Source organism: Kogia breviceps, chromosome 10 (assembly GCF_026419965.1).
Source record: "Kogia breviceps isolate mKogBre1 chromosome 10, mKogBre1 haplotype 1, whole genome shotgun sequence".
Classification (NCBI taxonomy): Eukaryota; Metazoa; Chordata; class Mammalia; order Artiodactyla; family Physeteridae; genus Kogia; species Kogia breviceps.
Window position 1 is genome coordinate 107,342,641 of NC_081319.1, and position 22,381 is coordinate 107,365,021.

At 58.0% G+C, this 22,381-nt stretch overlaps 1 long non-coding RNA gene across 1 annotated transcript; it reads right to left on the reverse strand.

Moving 5' to 3' along the window:
* Positions 1 to 933: 933 nt before the first annotated feature.
* LOC136792055 (uncharacterized) lies at positions 934 to 16,892 on the reverse strand. Its single transcript, XR_010835210.1, has 3 exons — positions 16,700 to 16,892; positions 14,139 to 14,253; positions 934 to 1,206 (listed from the first exon to the last, which is right to left on the reverse strand). It is a non-coding gene; the product is annotated as an uncharacterized lncRNA (long non-coding RNA).
* Between the last annotated feature and the right edge of the window lie 5,489 nt (positions 16,893 to 22,381).

Genomic DNA, 22,381 nt, shown 5'->3' on the forward strand with positions numbered 1-22,381 from the left:
ACTACTTCCTTCCCCTGAGTCAGGCCGGGCGCTCGAACCCGCTGCCGAGCGCGGCCAGACGCGGCTCCATCACTGTTTCCACTGAGCTGCTCGCCTTCCCGGGGCCATCAGGAGGCGGGGTTGGTGTGCGTGTGTCTGACCTGTGCCTTTGTGAAGACCGCGTCAGTCGCAAAGTCGCCTGGAAGAGGAGAGCTCCACCTCTTCACCCCCCCACCCCCCCGCCCCGTCCACATTCCCAGCGCGGTAGAGCCCCGGCCCCGGCGCCGCCGCCCAGGACAGGCCGGGGGGGACGCCTGTGTCCACGCCAGCACAAGCCACAGAAGGCCAGGGACCCGGGCTGGCGGCCGCCAGGGGCCAGAAGTGGAGGCTTCCTCTTGCTGTCACTCAGATCTGCGCGCCCTCACGCCACATTGCTAACTGGTTTCTCCTCCAGAATTTTCTAGGTGCCGCAGCTAAAACCACCCCTCCCCTGGCTGTGCCCCTCCCCCAGCCCCACGAGGGCATCCAGCTCTCCGTCCTGCGAGTGGCATATGGGGGCTGGGCTGGGGGAGGGGCTGCAGCTCTGGCGGGCAGGCAGGCGCCAGGTCCTGCGAATGAGATGCGTAGGGACGGGAAGCCGGGCCCCCAGGGCCGGGACGCGCGAGCTCGGGACCCGGGGCAGGAGTTAAGGGACAGCTTCCACGTATTTCTATTAAAAATGTGACTTGGCGCCGAGCCTGCGGAGACCTCGGGACGCCCACGTGACCCCAGTGTCCACGGCCCCCGCCCGCTGTCCCCTCCTGGAGGGCTGGACCTGCTGTAGACCACCGACCCAGCTTCCTGGTGCACGGGAGCCCTGTGGGGGCCCGTCTGCTCCCGGAGGATCAGGGCGTCTCCATTCCCGGCTCCCTGAGGGGCCCATGGCCCCCGCGGCTTCCCAGCTGGGATCGCTAATTTTAATACAAGATGCACTTTATTGAGGAAAGGTGTGTTTGTCTTTGCCAATCCACTTTTTGCCATTTTCTTTGATCAGTTCCCATGACCTGGGCCCAGACCTGGGCTCCCGGGTGCAGCTCTCCACCCTCACCCGTGTTTGTTCCAGACTGTGTGTCGTAACAATGGCGCTGAGACCACGGAAACCAGTGGCCGCCAGCAGGTCGTGAAGATGTGCCCAGGCTGTTTATTTACCGTGATTCTTATGAATCCCGTAATGGATCACTTCAAAGTCTGAAAAAGAAGAAAACAATCACCGCCGTCATCTGAAAAGGAAAAACCAAAGCCTCCCACAGTCTGGGCTTCTGAGGCCCCCCCCCGCCCCGCCCTACACCCCACCCTCCGGCCCGGCGTTTCCATCCTTTCTGAGCTGCGTACGCAGCCTCACTCTCTCTAGAACCACCCTCATTTCCTCTCTTGGGCTGTGGTCTCGTCTTTGATTTCAAGTTCATTCAACACTCGTGCAGCACAGCGCTGTCGCGTGGATTCCCCACGTACCTGCTTCTGTGCCGCAGCGGGCTGCCGCCTCCCCACGCTGTCCCCCAGGCCGCCCCCTCCCCACGCTGTGCCCCAGGCCGCCCCTCCAGGCCGCCCCCTCCCCAGGCCGCCCCTCTAGGCCTCCCCCTCCCCACGCTGTCCCCCAGGCCGCCCCCCCACGCCCTCCTGCCCCCAGGCTGTGCCTCCCCAGGCTGCCCGCTGCCAACTGTCCCCCTCAGGATCCCCCCAGCAGGCAGGGCCAAGAGGGCGGGCTGGCGGTGGGCCCAGCTGTGTCCCAGCGAGTGTCTCGTGGCGGGAGAGGCCGGGGATGACGCAAAGGCACGCAGGCCTGACCACGAAGCCGGGGCCACCCCGAAAAGCCAAATAAGTGTCCTGGGGGGATTCCGGTGCAGGAGCAGAGCTGGGCCTCGGTCTCTAAGGGAGAAGCATCAGGTCAGCTCAGCTCAGGTTAGACGAGGGGCCGAGTAACTGGGGAGCCTTTCACGGCAGAGGGAGGCTCGAGTCCAGCGCGAGGGGCTGACGGTGGAGGGAAAAGACAGCTCCAGCTGAAGGAAGGGAAACCACCTGAGTCAGGACTGTGCGCGGCGGGGTCCCCAGCGGAGGGCGTTCGGAGTTCCGGGAGAGGGTCCAGGCCCGCCCGCCTCTTTCCCCGCAGCTCCCGCTCCCCGAGGGTCCCTGAGCCGGGCCCTCCCACCCACCGGCGCCCGCCGCCCCTCGGCTCGCGCATCCGTGCTACTGCTCGCGGGCTCGGTTCCTCGTCTGACCCCGTCCTGTCTGTGGGGTGGTTCTTCAGCATTTTATTTTGAAACCATTTAGACCTACACGTGAGTTGCTACTATAGTATAAAGAATTCCCATGTTCCCTCCACCCAGTTTCTGAGTGGGTGTTTTATACTTGCTTCTCGTTACCTCTCCCCGCCCATCTCTTTCTCTGCACATTTTTTTCCTGAACCATTTGGGGGCTCAGACATCCTACTCCTTCACCACTAAATTCCTGTGTGTTCCCTAGAATTAAAGACAAAGGCATCCTGCACAGCCCGGCACCGTTCGTTACCCACGTCGAGAACCATCACCTCGGTCCTGCAACCTGCTCTCCAGGCAATATTCTGACTTCACCAATCATCTCACTGACGTTCTCGATGGAAAAGAAGACCACGGTTGTTTCTGGTCCAGGGTGGGATGAAGGGCCTCTCAGGGCGTTGAGGGGTCACCTCTTCCGCCTCCGGGAAGCCCTGTCATTTCACGTGCGAACGTCTCTCTCAGTGAATCGTCCTTTTTTCCGTGACCCCCATCTGTGCGCCCTTCCTGACCACGACTGTGTCCCCTGGGCCCGCTCGCCTCCGGGCCTGGAGACCCCAGGGGTGCCCTCGTGCCCTCCGGCTCCGAGGAGGCCCCACTGGCCTCTGCTGAGCCTGGGGGTGAAGCGAAGAGCAGCGTTTCCTGGCCCCGCTTCCCACCGTGTCCCCACCTTAGGCCCAAGCAGTCCATCAGGGACCCCGCGAGAGCCCGTGGTCGAGGGCAGCAGGGCTGCTGTGTCAGCCCGCCGGGGACAGGGCTGGCCGTGCGCTGCATCCGCATCCTCGGGGCCGGTTCGCTGATGGAGGGAATGTGTGGGCTCTGGGGCCACCACGCAGCTCACGGAGGAGGCCAGGGTCTCTGGGCTCCGCCAGATGCGGGCACGGTGCTGGGTCTCAGAGACGAGCAGCCAGAGCCCCAGCAGCTGTGGCCCCCGGGCAGGAGCGCAGCAACTCGCTTAAAATCCACGCCCTAGGGAAGGACCGTGGGAAACGTGGGCTTCAGGGCGTTGCCAGGAGCTGGTCAGAGAACACGGGGCCGGCGGCGACAAGGCGCGGCCCGTGCGGCCTCCTTCGGTCTGTACCACGTGTGCCCGACACCTTGATGATTACTTTTAAAGACCGACCGGCGAACTAAGAAGCAGAGGAACCAGACTCTCGGTTCTCCAGTTAGCAGCAGGCGGTATCCCCCAGGCGATGGTTTCCTGGGTGACCAGTCCTGCCTCCCCTCCCTCCCGGGGTCCTTTACAGGGTCAGAGAGCAGAGCGTGCTTTGGTGTTTTATGAGCTGCGTGTTTCCAGCACCAAGAGCAGGAGGAGGACAAACGTGAACAACAGTCCCAAAATAAAAATACACAAAAAGGAAGATGTCCGAGAGCCGTTTAAACGGCGGGAAGAGGTTGATGAGGTGAGGAGACGCCTGCCCTGCAGAGCCCCGGGCCTCCTGGGAATCGAATCGTTCCTGCCACGGCGACACGTGACCGTCTGGGAATAATCGCGGACGTACAGGAACGCGGGTGACGGAGGAACCCGTGTGCTAACAGCAGAGAACTAACGCCACACGTTACGAGTTCTCCACAGCGACACGGAAAACGCTGATTGTATAACGAGTCACTGGTACCGCGATTTACTCTACAGTGGCCGCCACGCGGACAGGCGTGACTATGGAAAAACACTGGAGAGGAATGAGGAAAAGCAAAGGCTGTGCTGTGCCCCCTTCAACAGTGCCGGGGCCCGACGTTCCAGGGGGGACCGAGGCACCAGCCCCGCCGCGGGCGTCGGGAGGCGTGGCTGGAAGCAGTAAGCGCGCGAATACAGAGGGGCGCTTGTGCGGGGGGCGCCTCTGCCTCGGGACCAACGTGTCCCTCCAGAACCGCATGCTGAAGCCTGACCCCAAGGTGTACAGCTAGGAGGGGCCTTCGGGGGTGATCAGGCCACGTGGTGGGGCCCCCGTGGGGGGATTAGTGTCCTATGAGAAGCCCTTCCGAGGGGACCTGTGAGGGCGCAGCGAGAGGATGCCACCTGCAAGCAAGACGAGCGACGGCACGCCAGCCCCGGCGGCACCCCGACCCAGGCTCAGCCTCCAGAAACGCCTTCCGTTCAAGCCTCCCCGTCCGTGGCGCTCTGCGGCAGTGGCCCGATGGACCGAGCCGGTCTGTGGCCAGGAAACGTGAAGACGGAGAAGGGCGTCCCCTCCAGGAGGGAGCCCGGGCTGGGGCGGGGGGGACGAAGGGTCGGGGGCCGGGATGAGGCGGGCGTGCTTCACTGGCCGCTGGGAGCTTTACGGGCCTGGGAGTTGGGCGACACGAGCACACAGACGGGCCCCCAGGGCTCTAACTGCTCGGCCCAGTGACGGGCCCCCATGATGACTGAGGGGGGCTCTGTGGGGTCCAAGTGGTGAGCGGGCGCCTGCGGGGCACGAGGGACGCACCGAGCCAGGAGCGGGGGAGCGCGCGGAGCCTGGGGTCCCTGCAGGCGGGCGCGGCCGGGGGCGGGACAGGACGGGGCGGCGCAGGCGGTGCCTCTCAGCCCCGGGAGGGCCCGACCTTGGCCGCGAGGCGTCGAGTGGGAGGTGCGTGCCGCAGGCGGGACCCCTGCTCACGGGAGGCGTCCAGCTGCTGGCCCGGCGGGGAACAGAGCTGCGCGGGGGCTCTGCTACCCGCTTCCGCGCCTTGACCGCCTCGTGAGGTGGGCACCCACCCCCCGTGAGGTGCCAGGCGAGCCCCAGCCGCCTCCGCTCCTCCATCTGTCCCGAGCCCACCTGCACCCCAAACGTCCACAGACAGGACTGACGACGGGCCGGTCTCGCCACGGGGCCAGCCTGCGTCCCGGGGGCCCCGCGGGCTCGGGCCGGGGGCCGGTTGGTCACCCTGCCCGTTCGCGGTGTGTCCGATGCGGGCACGGTACAGACGGACGGCGGGAGGGGAGGGGAGGGGAGGGGAGGGGAGGGGAGGGGAGGGGAGGGGAGGGCCCCCCCGGGAGGGCCCCCCCGCCCCCGCCCCGCCCCGGCGCAGAGGTGGGACTGGGAGTCTTGAGAAACGTTCCCCCCACCGAAGGCAGCACTCCCCCGACCGTCCACCCGCGAGAAAGCTCTAGAACAGGGTCATCCGGCCGGGAGCTCCCCTGGTCGCGCGCTGCCGGAGGGCACTTAGCCGCCTTCTTCCCGTTTCCTGGGCACGCGGTGTGGGAGCCGGCGGGAGGGGGGACTTGCAGCCCGCACTGCCCCCGGCTTATCCTCAGGGCCGCTGTGGCCGGGGGACTCCAGGGACCAGGGCCGTCGCGCGCATCCTCGGGCTCCGGGGCGCACAGAGGAGCCTGGCTCTTCACGGCCGGGGCGTCTGAGCCCCGCGTTTCTGAGGCACAGGCACCGCCGCTCACCGTGCACGGGGCTCTTCATTCCGAGGAAGAAAACAAAGGCGACGGCATATTGGAGGAGGAGGAAAAGCATACGCCTGGGTTGAAAAGTGTCACCCCTCCCCTCCGAGAGGGTTAGCTCTGCCCGGGGGGAGCGGGCGGTGCAGGGAAGGGTCCCCAGACACGTGGCAACTTGTCCGGACGGGCCCAGGACCGTCCCGCTCCTAAGACAGGAATTCCTGGACCCGGGAACAGCCCCGGTACGCCCGGGCCAGCGGGGGAGCTGTCGCCGCACGTCTGCAGGTGGCCCGGTGGCCGCGTGCCCGGCGCGGAGTATGCAGCCCCACGGCGCCCCACTGCTAAACCACCCCTTCAAGCCGGACCTTCGTCCGCGGGTGGAAAAGCGCGTCTGGAGCGGGACCCCGAGGCCGCTGCAGCCTCCGGCGGACGAGGCCCCGGCCTGACCGCGACGCGCGGCGGAGCGAAGGCCAGCTCTCCGGGCGGCCACTGCGGCTGACGCGTGGCGCCTCCTCGCACATCGCACCCGTTGCAAGGACGCGGCCGCGCTTACCTGCGAGGAAGGTGAGGAGCCCGCGACGGTGACTCGGTGTTGCCTGTGACGCTGGGACAGGCTCGCGGGTGAAGGCGCGGCCTCAACCACAGGCAACGGGGTGTCCGAGGCCCTGACCGGCCGGTGTGCGGGGACCGGAACCTGCCCCCCATCCCCCGGGCGGGTGGGGACACTGCAGGCCGGTCCTCCCCAGGACACGTGGCCGCCGTGCCCGAGCCGCGTCCCCCGAGCTCGGAGCCCTCTTTCTGGCCGGGCCATTGAGGACGAATGTAGTTCAGCAGAAAGATGCGACCAGAAGGGCCCCTCCCAGCAGAGGGAGAGGCTGTGTCCAGATGCGGAGGTTTACAGGGACAGGCTGTGACCCAAGCTCTCCTGATTCTGAACAAGGTTCCTAGAGGCACAAGTGAAATGACGGGGGAGAGAACGTGCCTTGCTGGCTGAAAAGTGCTGGATGAACGTTAGATATTTCATCGTGACCCAGGGCACAGGTTACAGGTCACAGACTGCTGACTCTTCGGGACGGTTTCGGTCCGTGCTGCATGCGTGTCAGCCGCCTTTCTCAGCGGAGCGGCTGCAAACATCCTGTCCCTGGGTTTCCTCCGGACTGCACACCAGCTCCGCCAGGAGTGGCTTTGTTATACCCCCGCCCGCAGGTCAGCAGGGCTCTCCAGGGAAATTAAGCCTTCCTGTATTTTCTAATATTGCGTGATGTTCTCTTTGGCCTTGGCTTTTTTTTTCTTTTTGGAAATGAATGTGCCCTGGAATCTGATTTCAGTTCAACTAGATTAGTGAGATGTCTTTGGTGCATTTATATCAGGAAATATTGAGGGTGTTTCTGGCAAACTCAGATGAATCTAAAGCAATACAAATTCATGGACATTTAATATAACCCTTAATTGATTTGCTTGATATATTTATGTTAAATAAAAAGTTTTCTAAGGCATATGTGTTTTTAAAACCAATGTATTTCTTGGTGTGATGCCTGGGATTTATTTCACAATAATCCTGGCGGAGGGGGTAGCAGGAGGGTCACAGACGGAGCAGAAGTCCCCCCCAACCTCAGGAACTGTTGGAGCTGTTGTCCTGAGCACATGCCCCAGGCTGTGTGCTTGGCATGTGGTATAGATGGTTTAGAAGTCACTTTATTTACACTTTGGGCCGACAAGGTCATTTAAGGCAACCAGAGCAACTCCTGGTGCTGCTGTAGGTAATGGAAATTGTTCAGTGAGGTCAAATACGGTGGAACTAAGAAGCGGGACTGGACCCACGGACTGTGGTTTGCAGACCCTGCTATGGTATCAGGTAGAGACGCGTCTAAGACAAAAATGAAGTACAAGTCCCCTCGCCCCCCGTTCTGGGGGCCCAAGCTCATCAGGCATGAAATGTCAGTTTCCATAAAAACTGACTTGAATTGGAGCCACGGTCACGGGATTCTCGGCTGTGTCGTCTGATGCCGTCTCGATCCAGTGGGGCCCATCCAGTAGCTGCCACGGAGACGGACTGAACACTCAGCTTTTCCTTTCGGCCTGTAGAGCCAAAAATATTTACATTTGACAGCCCCCGTGCTACGTATCTTGTTTGTTTGTTCGTTCATTCCTGTCTCCCCACCTGCATCGCCCTCACCTCGAGGGCAGGCGTCTGGGTTTTCAAGGCGCTTTTTTCTGCAGAGAAGACAGAACAGTGCACAGAGGCCTGGGCTCTGGAGCCAGACAGCCCGGAGTTGAATCCGAGTTCCTCCCCGTAAGCCACGTGACCTTGGGTGACTCACTTCACCTCTGTAAAGTGGCGGCTTATAGTTCCTCCTTCATGGAGCTGTGTTAGGGAATCAGTAAGTTAACACCTGTGAATCATGGCTATTGGCATGTTTACTGTGATCATTACCCTCGAAGCGTCTGAATTCACGTCAGCAGGTCCCTGCAGTTGATTCTCCTAGATCTACCCTCCTTGCCAAAAAACGCCCCCCAAATCCGAAAACCCAATCTGTCCCCCAGGGGCACTGAGCCCCCAGCTCTCTTGCCAGGTTCAAGCTGCGGCCCTTCACCCCCTGGGCTTTCCCCGCAGTCCACACTGAGGACGTGGCAACGGCCCTGCACCGTCGGGGACTCTGAACGGGCGCCGCGCAGCACGTCTGTGTGCCTCCCGGCCTCCTGACAAGGTGCCTTCCTTCCACACTCCACCGAGGACACATCTTTTGAAGAGGCCCCTGAAAATGCCGGATGGCTGGTGGTGGGCTGATCCGGGGTTCCTGCTCCCCGCCGCCCAGTTACCCACCAACTCCATTCGCTTACAACTGCGCCTGTCTCCAACTTAAAGAAAATTCAGTCCTGGGGTGCTGTGGTCTGAACGCCTGTGTTCCCCTGAGTGCATATGCTGAAATCCTAACCCCAAAGTAATGGGGTTGGGGTTAGGGTCAGGGTCAGGGTCAGGGCTAGGGCTAGGGCTAGGGTTAGGGTTAGGGTCAATGTCAGGGGCAGGGCTAGGGCTAGGGCTAGGGGCAGGGTGAGGGTCAGGGTCAGGATTAGGCTTAGGGAATGAGGGGCTTTGGGAGGTGACCCGGTCCTGAGGCTTCACCTCCTGGGATTAGTAGCCTTGTAAAAGAGACCCCAGGAAGCTCCCTTGCCCTTTCCATCCATCATGTGAGGACACGGCCAGAAGATGACTGTCTATGAACCCGGAAGGGTCCTCCCCAGGCACCAAGCCTGCCCACATCACCTTTTGGCCTTCAGCCTCCAGAACAGTGAGAAGTAAATCCTTCTTATTTATAAACACCCAGTAGTTGGCTGCAGCAGCCCACACTGACCAAGGCAGGATGGGAGTGAGACGCGGGGCGGCCACTGTGGAAAACCAGCATGGAGGCTCCTCAAGAGATCAAACGCGGCACTACCACGTGGTCCAGCAATTCCACGTCTGGGCGTGTAACCCAAAAGGCGTGAAAGCAGGGCCTCAAGGAGATACTCGTGCCCGCGCGTTCACAGCAGCATTGCTCACAATAGGTAGGAGGTGGGAGCAGCCCCAGTGTCCGTCCGCAGAAGGACGACGGATGGACACGACGTGGCCCAGCCACACGGTGGACCAGCTCAGCCTTAGAGACAGGAAGGGCATATCCTGACACCTGGGGCAACACGCATGAAACCTGAGAACGTGACGCCTAGTGGGATAAACCAGCCACAGAAAGACAAGTACCGTGTGATTCTACTCACATGAGGTCCCTGGAGGACTCAGATTCACCGAGACAGACGGCAGGAGGGCGGGTGCCAGGGGCCGGAGGCGGGGGTGGGGAGTCCGCGTTTAATGGGGACGGAGGTTCGGTTTCAGAGCAGAAGAGAGTTCAGCAGTGATGGCTGCACTACAGTGTGAGCGTACTTAAGGCCACTGAGCTCTCCGTTAAAAGTGGTCAGGATGGTCAATTTTCTGTCCCGTGTATAAAAACCTCAGAGTCACAGCCAGTGTCCTCCTTCTGGAACTCTCTCCAGAGCAGAACCTACTGCATCCTTTCGAGTGGTCACAATAGTTGCCGGTGAGACTGATTTGGGGAAACAGCCAAGTATTACTCAGGGTCCCATCAACGGACAGGCTTAGCTCTGAGGCTCACACGTGAGACCATCACAAAGTGTGTCAAGGCCTGCAGCCTGGGCCAGGCTACGGGGCCCGGAGGCTGGAAGGCCAAGGGCTCCTCCCTGCCGGGCTGGCAGGTGCCCGTCCCTCGGGGCAACGGCTCCAAGGTTTCTCCTGCAGCCTGTGGAGCAGGAGAGCCTCTGGGCCAGAACTCCTGCCTCTGCAGATCCCAAGCCCAAACTCGGGCCCTAAGACCTCAGAAAGACTTGTTTCTTTCCCCTTTCTAACGCAAAGTTCATCTTAATCAGAAACAAATGAGGCCAGCCTGCAGGCAGACCTCCTCTTGCACTTCAGCTCGTACCAGCGACTAAGGCCAAGGATTTGGGGAACCACGTGGCAATTCTAGTAAGCGAAGAACTGAGTTTGACCTGGGCGTCTTCCCTGGGAAAGCGAACGCTGATCAGTCCTGCAGAGAGAGAGACGAGTCACTGCTCTGACCACTCGTCCTGGCCGCCGCTCTTCTTGCTGCGTCTCTGCTGCCCCGCACAACCAGCGGTCTCATAGGCAAGGCCCCCGGCATAGAGAACAGACAGCACATCACACAGGAGTCCCTGTGTGTTCCAGCTGGGCCGAAGGGAACTGAACGCACTCTCTTTAGAAGTCACTTGGCTGGCTCTGCAATTAAGGGAATTCTCATTTCAATTATGAAATATTCATTCTGAGTGTGTGTGGTCTGAGGTGCTGTGCAAATAACCCCTCGATGATTAGCTAGCTCTCCGCCAGAAGATCTGCTCTTCTGTCTCAGGAGTTTCCCCCTTCCTGGGAGACGCAGGGCCAGAGGCGGCAGTCCGAGCCCAGGCGCCCTGCTCTTTCCTTTTTTCTGCACATCTTCACCAATCAGTGATACGCGGACCGACCTGTCGGTCTCCAGGGACGTGGGATGAGCAAGACACAGCCCGTAGCGTTAGCAGCCCCGGGGCTATAGTGAAGGGAGACTGCCGCCCGCCCGCGGGCCCCACCGCATCTTCAGACCGCGGCTCCCACAGAGTCCTGGGGGAGCCGGCAGGAGGGCAGGCCAAGTGAGGAGTGACCACGGGATTTTGACTTGTCTGTGCTCGGGGGACCTGGCTGGGGCTGCTGAAGATTTCTCGGATCCTGGCATCTTGAAACTTTGTCCAGCAAGAGAGAAATGCCGAGGGAAGGGAGAGGGCCGTGGGAGTTTGGCGAGAGACCCAGGAGCGCCAGGTCCACAGCTCGGTGCGCCGGCCCCGCTGGCCACTCTCCCCGCTCCGTCCTCAGCCCATGCTGCGCGCACGGGGCCTCAGCTTCCACACTGATGAAGAACTGCGATCTCAGAAGTGCCTTCTGACTTAACCTTCCGTGGCTTTCAGGCGCTCGCCGTGGCCTTCTGGAGGCCGGCCTCTCTTTTCCGACCGTTTCTTGACCCTCCGTGTTGGGACCCACAGAAAGTGTCAGTGATGTCAGCTTCTTTCCTCTGTTTTTCTTTCTGAAAGTTAAGTCGGCACTTCGAGGAATGTTACCGGTTAGAAAAATAGAATTCTATCACATTCAGAAGGGAAAATGATTTTCCTGAGATCTGAAGCCACTAGGTAAACCTACTTTAGATGCAGATTTTTTTTTTTCCTTAATGTACATGCAGTAAAATTCACTCTTTCTGATGTGCAGGCCTCGAGTTTTGACAAATGCACAGAGTTGGGTGACCACCGCCAGTCAGCCTTCCCCAAACTCCCACGTCTGCACCCCTGGTGTCCACCGACCTTTTCTCTGTCCTGGTTGTTTCTTGACTTTTCCAGAATGTCATATAAGTGGAATCAGACAGTAGGTAGCCTCTGAGACTGGCTCCTTTCACTTAAAAAATGCATTTAAGAAATAATTTATGTGAACACAAGTTTTCATTTTTCTTGGTTAAATACCTGGTAGTGGGATATTTTGGTCATATGGTAAGTGTATGTTTAACTCTATAAGAATTCTTCAAACTGGTTTTCACATTTGCCTTTTTAGCGACAACCTATGAGAGTTTTGGTTGCCCTGCATCCTTGTCAACACTTGCTCTTGTCAGGTTTTTTCTTTCCTATTTTAGCCATTCCAATAGGCATATAGAACTTGTTATAGTTTGAATTTCTTTAATGCCTAATGATACCGAACGTCTATCTATGTGCTTACTTGTCATCCGTATAGCTTCTTTGGTGGACGTTTATTTGTTAATGAAATATTTCAAACACGCAGCTCCTAATATAACAGACGCCCATCTGCCTACCCCTCACTGATGTCTAAAAATTTAGTCGCTGTCCTGAAGTTGATGAGTATAATTTCTATGACTGTTTTTGTTCATTCACTACTTACATGTAAACATCCGCAAACAATATAGCTGGAGAGTTAGAGTGAAAATGGAATATTTCTGGAGAAACGCAATGGACGTGGAGAGTGCCACCAATTTTAAAGATCCACCTCTTCGAGCCCACGTCTCCCCAGCCTCCGTGGTGAGGACGGCTCATGTGTTCTGTGCTCTGGCCGCTCTGGCCTTTCTCCTGCAGCCTCTCCCTCGACAGGGCGGCTGGGATGTGAGACCAGCATGGGTGGATGGGACCCCCCCACGCTGCCCCTGCTCAGGGCTCTGCCCGGCCGCGGCTGCCCCGCTCCCACGTGGGCTGGATCCCACGCCGGCTGGCTGCCCTGCAGGACACCATGCGGGGGCTCCAGGGCTGCCTCTGCCCCCGCTGGGCGTGAGCTCACTCAGACACGGACACGGGGCGGCTCTCCGTGGAGCCAGGCTGCTTTCGCGTAATTGTCTTGTGAACGAGGGCAGGAAGGCTGAAGCCATGACCTGGAAACCAGCGGGCGCCAGCCGGGGCTCAGCCGTCTCCAAATATGTTTCCGTGGGCATCTGGGCAGAGGCGAGGGCAGGAGCCAAGGCTCCACCACCGGGAGACAGTTCCGCTCACGCCCTGTGCTGCGGTCGCGGCCTCAGCCGTGCGGGGCAGAGGGCGTTTCCAGGCTGCTTCGGGGGCTGTGACACCCAGAGTGAAGAGGACAGCCCCGTCCCGGTGTAAGTGTCGTCCAGGAGAGGCGTGAGGCCGTCGGTGTCTCGTGTTGGCGTGGCCTCGAGGTTCGCGCAGCCCCTCGGCCTTAGAGCCAGGCCGGGAGCCCGTCGGCCGGCCCTCTGCTCGCCCGAACAGGGACCGCAGGGGCGAGGGCTCAGTCCGCTCACAGGCCCCACTTCCTCTCTCGCCTCCGACGCTCTTCCTGGCCGGGCCGTTCTCTTCATCCTCTGTCTTCCCGTGGTTTTGTCTTCCGCTCGTTACTGGACTTGGCTCCTCCTGCCTTTCCGTCAAGCGACTGATTTGTGTGTCCGCTTCCCCCGTGGACTGATGGAGAAGCAGGGCCTCCGCGCACCGTCGTGCAGGTCTTACACTGCACGGCCCTCAGTCTCGTGTCCGTATTTATAAATACAGACATATACAACGTTTATATATTTACCAGCACAGCTCCCCGGCTGCTGGCAATAAAATGCCTTAAGAACGAGGTGCCCTGTCTAATTTGCACAAAGGTTCCAGCGGGCTAAGCACGGCGCTGACTGTAATCACCTAGACGGCAGTGCTACCATCTTCTTGTTAATCCACAGGCTTTATCTTTTAGAACAGGTTTAGGTTTTACAGGAAAAGTAGGCAGGGAGTCCAGCATTCCCACCCCATCCCCCCACAGGAACCGCATCTTTGTAAACATCCAGCCCCGCATCCAAGCCCGTCTGGAACAAAACAGAAAGACAACCCACAGAAAGGGAGAATATATTTGCAAACAAAGCAACCAGCAAGGGATTAATCTCCAAAATATACAAACGGCTCATGCAGCTCTACATCAAAAAAACAAACAACCCAATCAAAAAATGGGCAGAAGATCTAAAGAGACATTTCTCCCAAGAAGACATACAGATGGCCAAGAAGCACACGAAAAGATGCTCAACATCACTAATCATCAGAGAAGTGGAACGTGGGAGCTTTCTGATACACATTTTTAACAACTCGAAGTACCTGACTGGTCCTCCAAGGAAGGGGTGTCCTTCCCAGAGCTCTGGAGGGAGGTCGCCCTGTGAGGACCCAGCCCAGGGAGAGTGTGGCTATGGCAGCAGAGGGCACCAGGCCGTCCTCGCCCTGTACCTGGGGAGACCGGAGCCCAAGGACGTCAGAAGACTGTCAAGGTTACCCCTGTAGAAGCGGCGCTGAGGCTTGAGACCCCACGTCCAGGGGTCTCCGTCTTCACAGCCTCCCCGCCCCGCACCTCCGTCTCCGGGTCCAGAAGAGTGGAAGGACGTCCACCGCGAGTTTGCACGTAAAAGCCAAAGGGACATATTGCTTCTCGGCCCCCTAAACACACTCACCTGCCCTGGTGGGTTGCGGTCGAGGACTTTCTTGAGACGTAGAGGATTGTCACAGTTGCTGTTCCTTGAACCACGAAGGGCGCACGGCCATGCGACCTGTTCGCTTGGACGACACCTGTGGGCAAAGGGGCCTTCAGATGCAAGAAAGCCAACGAGCTTTGGTTCTCAACGACTCATACACGTTCTTTCTTTCTCGTGGTTTATTTATTTCATCAACAGAGAACCTTGATGTAATCATTTCCCTGTAATTTGGAGATAACATCTCTTTCACTAAAAATAGAACACTGCCTCTGTCAATGCATTTTACAGCCAAGCCCTATCTTGCATGCAAATTAAACAAGAAGTTGGGATTACTAATAATGACATAATGGCGGTATGCGTATGCAGCTGAATTTAAGGTGTCCAGATTAGGAGAATAACATCATTGGAATAAAGATGTAGCAAACAGACCCCAGACGCACACCCTCTGAAAGGGGTCCCTCTGTCTACACGACAGTTCGAACGTTATTTCAGCCACTTGGTAGAAACCTGGCCTGTAGAAACAGCAACGCGATATTCTCCCCTTGTTCCATGGGGCCCTGTTTGCATCTGGAGAATCAGCCTTGACCTTCAGTGTTTCAGGAATAGGATACGGCAGACAGAACAGAACGCAGGTCACCCATGAGGCGCACACAACCCACTCAAAGGTGTGAAGCCTGTCTCGGGGTCAAGGGCTGGGGTCTGAGGCAGTCCTTACCCCAGAAAGCCACGCCGCTCACCTGGGCGCCTCATCGCCACGTGCCTTCCTGGCCTGGGTGACAAGCATGGGACGGAACCAATGGTGCCGTGGAAACAGCTGGGAGATGGGCTGAGCCTGCCATTTGGGCCACTTCCCCTTGTATATTTTTGCCCTCTTGTATATCTCTCTTCCCACCCCTGCTGAGTTAGACTGTTAGGTCTGGGAAGAGCAGGGTATGACCTGCTCTGTTGGGCCCAAGGGACGCCCCTCTAACCAGGCCATCGTGGTGCACCCCTCCTGCTGGCTGACCCCACCCGGGGCCCTGGGCCTTCCCGAGAGAGTCCACAGGTGGAGGATAGCCTCTCGGGGCTGCTGGGCCTGTGTCCTGGAGGGCCTGTGTCCTGGAGGGCCCGCCCTGGTGACTCCTCCCACCACAAGGGGCTGCGAAGGCGACAGCCCTCTCACCAGGCCTCCCTGCGGGGGCACCTCTTCTTAAGGTGGCAGGTTTGCTGCGCTGCAGGCAGTGATGAGCCTGGAGGAGTGGGTGGTCCCTGCTGAACCCTCCCCCCACCCCCAACACACGCACACAAACGCAGAGGGACAGAGCTCCTCAGCGTGTGCGCCCGCGGAAGCACTGCACAAACGTGGCCATGGCCCTGCCCTTGGCAGTCCCTCTTCTGATGGCAAATATGGCTACGATGAAAGAGCACTCATCGTGTGCCGGCCACGGGCAGAGGCTTCGTGCTTGCTCTCCAGGATGAGCCGCGAGCAAGCCCGCACCGGGCACTCTGTAGCTGCCCCATCCCGCGGAGGAGCGATGCTCAGGGTTCATGCAAGCCCATCCGCCCCGGAAGAACACGCGTTTCACCCCACCTCTCCCGAGCTCGCCTCTTCCTTGTGGGGCGCCAGGCTGGTGAAGCAGCCAGTGACCCGAAAGAAATCGGGAAGTGATCTGGGGGTTACCTTGCCCACGTCCCTACGGCCTCTCCTGCCTCATAGAGGGTTAGGGTGAGAGACTTCAGGGCAGGCAACGCCTGTGTGTCCCCTGCCCCGGGCGGGGGGTGTGGGCTGCCTCTCCTGTGCCCTGGCCCAGGGAGGGGCTCCAGGAACACACTGCTGGGGGGACTGGAGAGTCCGCGCCGGGGAGAGGTCCGTGGCGCATTTCCATGGCCAAGAGAAGGGGACCGGGGACCGCAGAGAGAGGGCCGGCGAGCCACAGTGCGGGGTGGCCGCCGTGGGGTGTGGAAGAGCAGGCCCCACAGAAGTGGCCGGCGGTGTTGAGGAGGGCCAGCCTGAAGTCTGGAAGCAGCACGCGTTCCCCCGTTCTCCCCTCGCCCCTATAAACCTGCGCTGGGCCCGCTCGGGAGGCCCTGGGTCCTTCCCACCTGCACCTTCCTCTCCGCGGGGCCGGTTGGAGGAGGTGCCACGGCCCCCGAGTGCCATGGGGCGAACGCTGCCACCGTGGTCACGGGGCGCAGTCGGGAGACCTGGACGGCGGCTCGGGGCCGTGTAGTGTTTCCGCAGCACAGACACGGTTACGCACGTCGTCCCCAGAGCAGGGACGACAGTAAACGGCAGCCAAATAATTTGGAAATACTGAGGGTTTGGAGGACCTGCTGTCTTTCTTTTAATATGGTGCATTACACGCTTATATAATTTAATTTTCCGCAGTGGCTCTGTGGAGCGGCCACTGGATCCAGCAGGCCCGGCACCGGGGGGCAGGAGGCAGAGGCTGCACCAGCGATGCCGGCGCGTCCTCCCCGAGGGGCTCGCCGCGGCCTTCCCCCTGCTGTGCCCTCGCGCCCCCCACCCAGAGCAGCGAGCACACCAGCTTCTGACTCACAGGAAACCCCGCGTGGCACTCATTTTCCCCTCCCGGCGAGGAGGCGGCAGCGACCCCAGGAGACATGCAAAGAGGCACCTGAGAAGGCAGCGGCGGAGTTTCCGGCTTTCTGCCCGGCGCACACGCGCCGCCAGGACCCTACGCGCGGCTCCCGCGGGCCCGGCCGCCCGCCCGGCCGCCGGCCCCTCTTTCCGGCCTCAGGCTCCGCCCCTCCGTGGCCCCGCGGGCCCCGCCGGCCCTCCCGCGCCGACGCAGCCCCGCTGACGCCGCAGCCCCGCTGACGCGCCAGCCCCGCAGCGCGAGGGCGGTCGCTCCCAGCCGAGCCGCACGGGGGGCCTCGCAGCTTGAGGAAGCCTGCGGGCGCCCTGGTCCGAGGGGACCGCGGCGGCTGGCGGACACCCTGGAGGAGACCCAGGCGGGAGGCCGCAGGGGAAAGGCAGAACCCGCTCACGGGGGAGGGTGGCTCCGCCCCCAGGCCCCCAGGGACGCAGAGCCCCGAGGGGGCACACGCTGCCGGCACCGGGGGTGGGGGGGCCCGAGGCCTGGGCTGTCGGATGAGCAGAGGTCCGTTTTTCCCCCGACCTGAGGTTTTGCTTTCGTTGCTGGTGCTGCTTTCTAACTGCGAAGCAGTCATTCATCGCCCCGGGCTGCAGGGGGCTTTTGCTGGGCTTCCAGGAACAGGCTGGCCGGGGGTTCTCGCTCGCGCTCCGACCTCGGCAGGCGGGGCTGAGGGAACCTCCAGGAGCCCGGGAAGGGTGAGCGACCGGCAGGCGCCTTGGACGCCGACTGCGCCCCGCCCTGTGCTCCCGCCGGTCCCCGGTGGGCGCCCGCGGGGGCGGGGCGAGGGAGGAGCCTGCCAGGGCCTTAACCCCACCCCCTCGGACTCCCTGTCAGCGGAAGAGGCCGAAAGTTCCTTGGAGCTCACTGGGCAACGTCCTGGGAAGGACCGGGTTTGCTCCCCCAGCCTTGCCCCCGACGCCCCCCTCTGAACCTCTCCCGCCTCCTCTTTGGCCCGTCCTTCAAGGGGCCATATTCCTCCCCAGCGTCCCCAGAAGGAAGCTCTGACCAGGATGCTTAGGGTCCACCCAATTCTCACTCAAATATAGTGGTCCCACAAATCTCGCTATTGTCCAGATATAGCTGTGTTAAATAGCTGGATTTTTTGCCGGCATCTCCAGTGGGACTTCTGAGGGCCCTTCTGCCTTCAGAGTCGTCGGGGCAGAAGAAGGCATATCCGGGATGCGTGGAAGCGGGCAGACCCCTGCCTCCCACCCCTCCCCCACCCCCCCTCCTAGACGCTCTAGTGGGAGAGCGCCCTCCGCAGAACCTTCTCTTCTGTAACCCATCCCGGTCCCCATGGTGATGCGAGCCCTGGTTCCAGCTGCAAGGCGCACAGAGACCCCCAGGGCCGCCCGCAGCTCACAGATGAGGGAGGAGGAAAGTGGCCTGAGGGGCGGGCACTTCTCACCGACGGAGAATTAATTGCCCGTCGCCAGCCCTCACACTTGCTTCTAAAGTACTAGAGGAAAAGATACTTTTATCCAAACTTACGCGGTTCTTTTTTTCCTTCAAAGTTTAATGTCGCACACGGTGACTGGGGCCCTAAGTGTCAGAAGACCTTGAATTTGCTGCAGCTGTTTGTTGCCGTGGAAAGCAGCCGCTGAGCTGCATGCCTCCCAGGAGCCGTCCATGCCCCGGGCAGCAGGGATATGAGACCAGAGTCACAGAGAGAGTCCGCGGGTGAGAGTGAGTGCGAGGGGTGAGGTCGCTTCTGCTGGGGGGGGGGCGTCGGAGGAAGCCTGCCCCTCCCAGCCTGTCCCGCGTGAGCGCTAGAGTCCCCCCACGGGCCCTCGAGAGGCCAGTGGGCAGACGGTGTGTGGTCCCCGGGGGAGGTGTGTCTTTAGGACCTGCCATGTCCCATTTCTGCAAACTGAACCCTTGAACCTTCTTTAAAAAAAAAGAAACAAGTGTATTACAGCATTTTCATTAAGAGGAGATGTCACTGCTTATGAAAGTGACCAGGTTAGGGATGGAATGTATTGCCCATGAAGTCAATAGTCAATCAAGAAATTAATTCTTTCTAATTGATTAAATACTCCATTCATTTGATAAACACTGTGACACAAAGACCATGCTGGGTGCTGTGGAAAGATGGGGGCCTGAGGAATTTGGTGTCTCCCCGGGAGGGGTGTTTCAGATGGTTCACGGGTGGACCTTTTTACTTCAGTCGTTATTATTTATTTTAAATGGATATTGGAAAATAGATACATAACAAGCACATCCACTTTATGTATTTACAAGTTTTCATTGCTTACAATGATGCTAAAACAGACATTTAAACTTGAAAAGTGAGTGAACCGAAAGATTTTTTAAAAATAACAGGACTTTTAAATGTATTTTGAGAAGTCACATTTTACATAGATAATAGCGTATTGAATAAATAATACTTGTCATCATAAATGTTAATTCGATAATATTTACATAATTATAAACAAAATTCTGAAAGCAGAATATATGTGACTAAAATTGAGGAAACACTGAAATAAGATACCTTCCCTCCCCTCAAAGGAGCTCATGATAAATACCAAGCTTAACCTAACAACCGCCAACATCTCCAGGTCACTAACTCTCAGCATCTAACGCAATGATGCTGACAACAACCTCATGAAGCGCAAGCCCCATTTTTGAGAAGAAACTCAAAAAAACCAGGACTTCCCTGGTGGCGCAGTGGTTGAGAATCCACCTGCCAATGCAGGGGACACGGGTTCGAGCCCTGGTCCGGGAAGATCCCACATGCCGCGGAGTGACTAAGCCCGTGCACCACAACTACTGAGCCCACGTGCTGCAACTACTGAAGCCCGCATGCCTAGAGCCCGGGCTCCGCAACAAGAGAAGCCACCACCGCAATGAGAAGCCCGCGCACCACAATGAAGAGCAGGCCCTGCTCGCGGCAACTAGAGAAAGCCTGCGCGCAGCAATGAAGATCCAACGCAGACAAAAAAAAAATAATAATTAAAAAAGAAAAAAAGAAAGGAACTCAAAAACAGAGCATTTCACAGCAGGAAGCTGGGGCCCTGGTGCAGGACGAGCTGGGGTCAGGTCCCTTCCCGGGGACTTGCTGGCCACACAACTGTAACGGGGTACCTACTTTCACGGCTCTCAGTTTCCCCAACAACAGGCGAGAAATACAATATTTGTCCACTACGATTCCGTCAAGGATCACAGGAACTTAGCACCTGGGAAACAGTAAAGAGATCCCGAGAGAGGGTTACCGTACCTCAGCACGTGCTTCCGCATCCTTGGTTCTTCTCCCTTTAGGGAAGTCTCTGCTTCTGGTCGCTTTCCCATCTAAAGGGATGGGCCCCCACCTGTAGGTCTTGTCTTGGTGAAAAAGGCCAAACGTCTCAGAAAGTCTGGGTTTGATGGCTTGAGGATGGGCCCTCTCAGCCTCTCTGCGCCTCAACTGCAGCTTGAAGTTAGAAAGATCTACATTAGAGCCCTGGCTTTGCCTCTTAGTAGTTGTTCAACATTGGGTAGTAACTTTAGGATTTCTGCGCCTCAGTTTCTTCAGCTTAAAAATGAAGGATGAAAATGCATCCTTCTTGGAAGCCATGCTGCCGCCCAGCCAGTGGAGACGCCTGCCCACAGCACCTGTTCAGTCCGTGCCCCTCCTTCGACAGCCTGGATGCTGACCTGTGGAGGCTGTGCAGGCCAGCAGAGGGCCAGGAACACAGTGGTTCTTCGGGAGGTGTTTGTTAATGAATAGAGTTTGTAAAAAAATGTTCCTCAGACAATAACAAGTGTTGGCAAGGATGTGGAAAAACTGGAACACTCGTGCACTGGTGGCGGGAGTGTGAACCGGTGCAGCTGCTGTGGAAAACGGTATGGAGGATCCTGAAATTAAAAATGAATTACCAGACAACCTGGCAATTCCACATACATCCCAAAGAATTAGAAGAAGGGTCCCGAGCAGATATTGTACCCCCACATTGACAGCAGCATTAGTCACAGTAGCTAAAAGGTGAAGGAAACCCAAATGTCCATCCGTAGAAGGATGGATGGATAATCGACATGTGGTCCATGCACACGATGGAACATTATTCAGCCTCAAAAAGGAAGGAAATCCTGACACAGGCTACAACACCGACGGGCCTTGAGGACGTTATGTTCATGAAATCAACCAGTCACAAAGAACAAGTACTGAATGACTTTACTTAACATGAGGCCCCTAGAGTCTGATTCATAGACAGAAAGTAGATGGTGGTTTCCAGGGGCTGAGGGAGAGGGAGGGGGAGTTAGTGTCACTGGAGACAGAGTTTCAGTTTGAGAGATGAAAAGAGTTCTGGGGGTGATGGTGGTGAAGGTTGCACAGCATTAAGTGAACGTACATAACGCCACTGAGCTATGGGCTTAAAGATCATACATTTTACCACAATTAAAAATACACATCAAGGCTTTTTTCTTTCCTGTTTTCAAGCAACCCTACCTTTTGCCATTCACACGAAGTAAATAGTGGGGCCCGAGACAAAGAGTGAGTCTGCAGGAGCAAATAGGGTTGGTGGGGGAGGGAGGGAGGGAGGGAGGGAGGGAGGTCCCCCAGGGAGCGTGGAGGTGATGGAGGATTAGGGAGGGCCTCAGACACAGAGGGGCCAGAGAGGGGCCTCAAGCATAATATGGAGCGTCCATGGTGGAGAACAGGTGGTTCTGAGGAGCTGGTCTTCCCAGGGGAAATAGCAGGAAGAGAAGGGCCCAAGGAGGGCGGGAGACTGGGAGCCCCTGGGGCCAGGGGCGGCTGAGCACCGAGGTGCCTTGCTTCCTGGCAGGAGGGCCACCCTGTGCTGTGTCGCCTGGAAACGGGACCACTGGGAACCCCGTATAGCAACTTAAGAAAGAAACCCCCCACACACACACACACATTGAAAAGGATATACCAACCTAGAAGGACTACAGTTTGTGCTTTTTTTCCCCCCTTCTGGTACTAAATATATGGTCATAGGAGAAACTTTGGAAAATACAGAAAAGTGGACAAGAAAAATAAAAATCTCCATCACTCCAACACTCAGAGTTACAATTTACACTTTTGACTATTTTTAAAAATTTCACACATGGATTTCATAAAAATTTTCAACATTTATCACATTGTTTTAAAACCTGCTTTCTTTTCACCTAACCACATAACAAATATTTCTCCACTGCACATGTTGAAATGGGACATGGTGTCCCATTCTATATGTGGCCTTCGTTTAGCTCACAAGCCCTGGACACTGCTGGATGTGGTGGACAGATCCTTCCGAGTCACGTGTGTGGTGCCCTGCAGGTACCAGGTACAGTAAGTCCCCTATATGTGAACGAGTTCCATTTCAAGAGCGTGTTTGTAAGTCTAATTTGTTTGTAGGTCCAACAAAGTCAGCCTAGGTACCCAACTAACACAATTGGCTATGTAGTACTGTACTGTAATAGATTTATAATACTTTTCACACAGATAATACATTAAAAAATTTGCTTACAAATACAAACACAAAAATAAAGAAAACATTTTTAATCTTACAGCACAAGACTTTGGAAAGTATAGTAGTACCAGCTACAGCTTTTACACTTGCTTCTGGACATCCTGGGCTTGAAATAAAGGTACTGTACTACTGTACTCTGTACAGTAAAGTACACAAAAGTACAACCACTTGT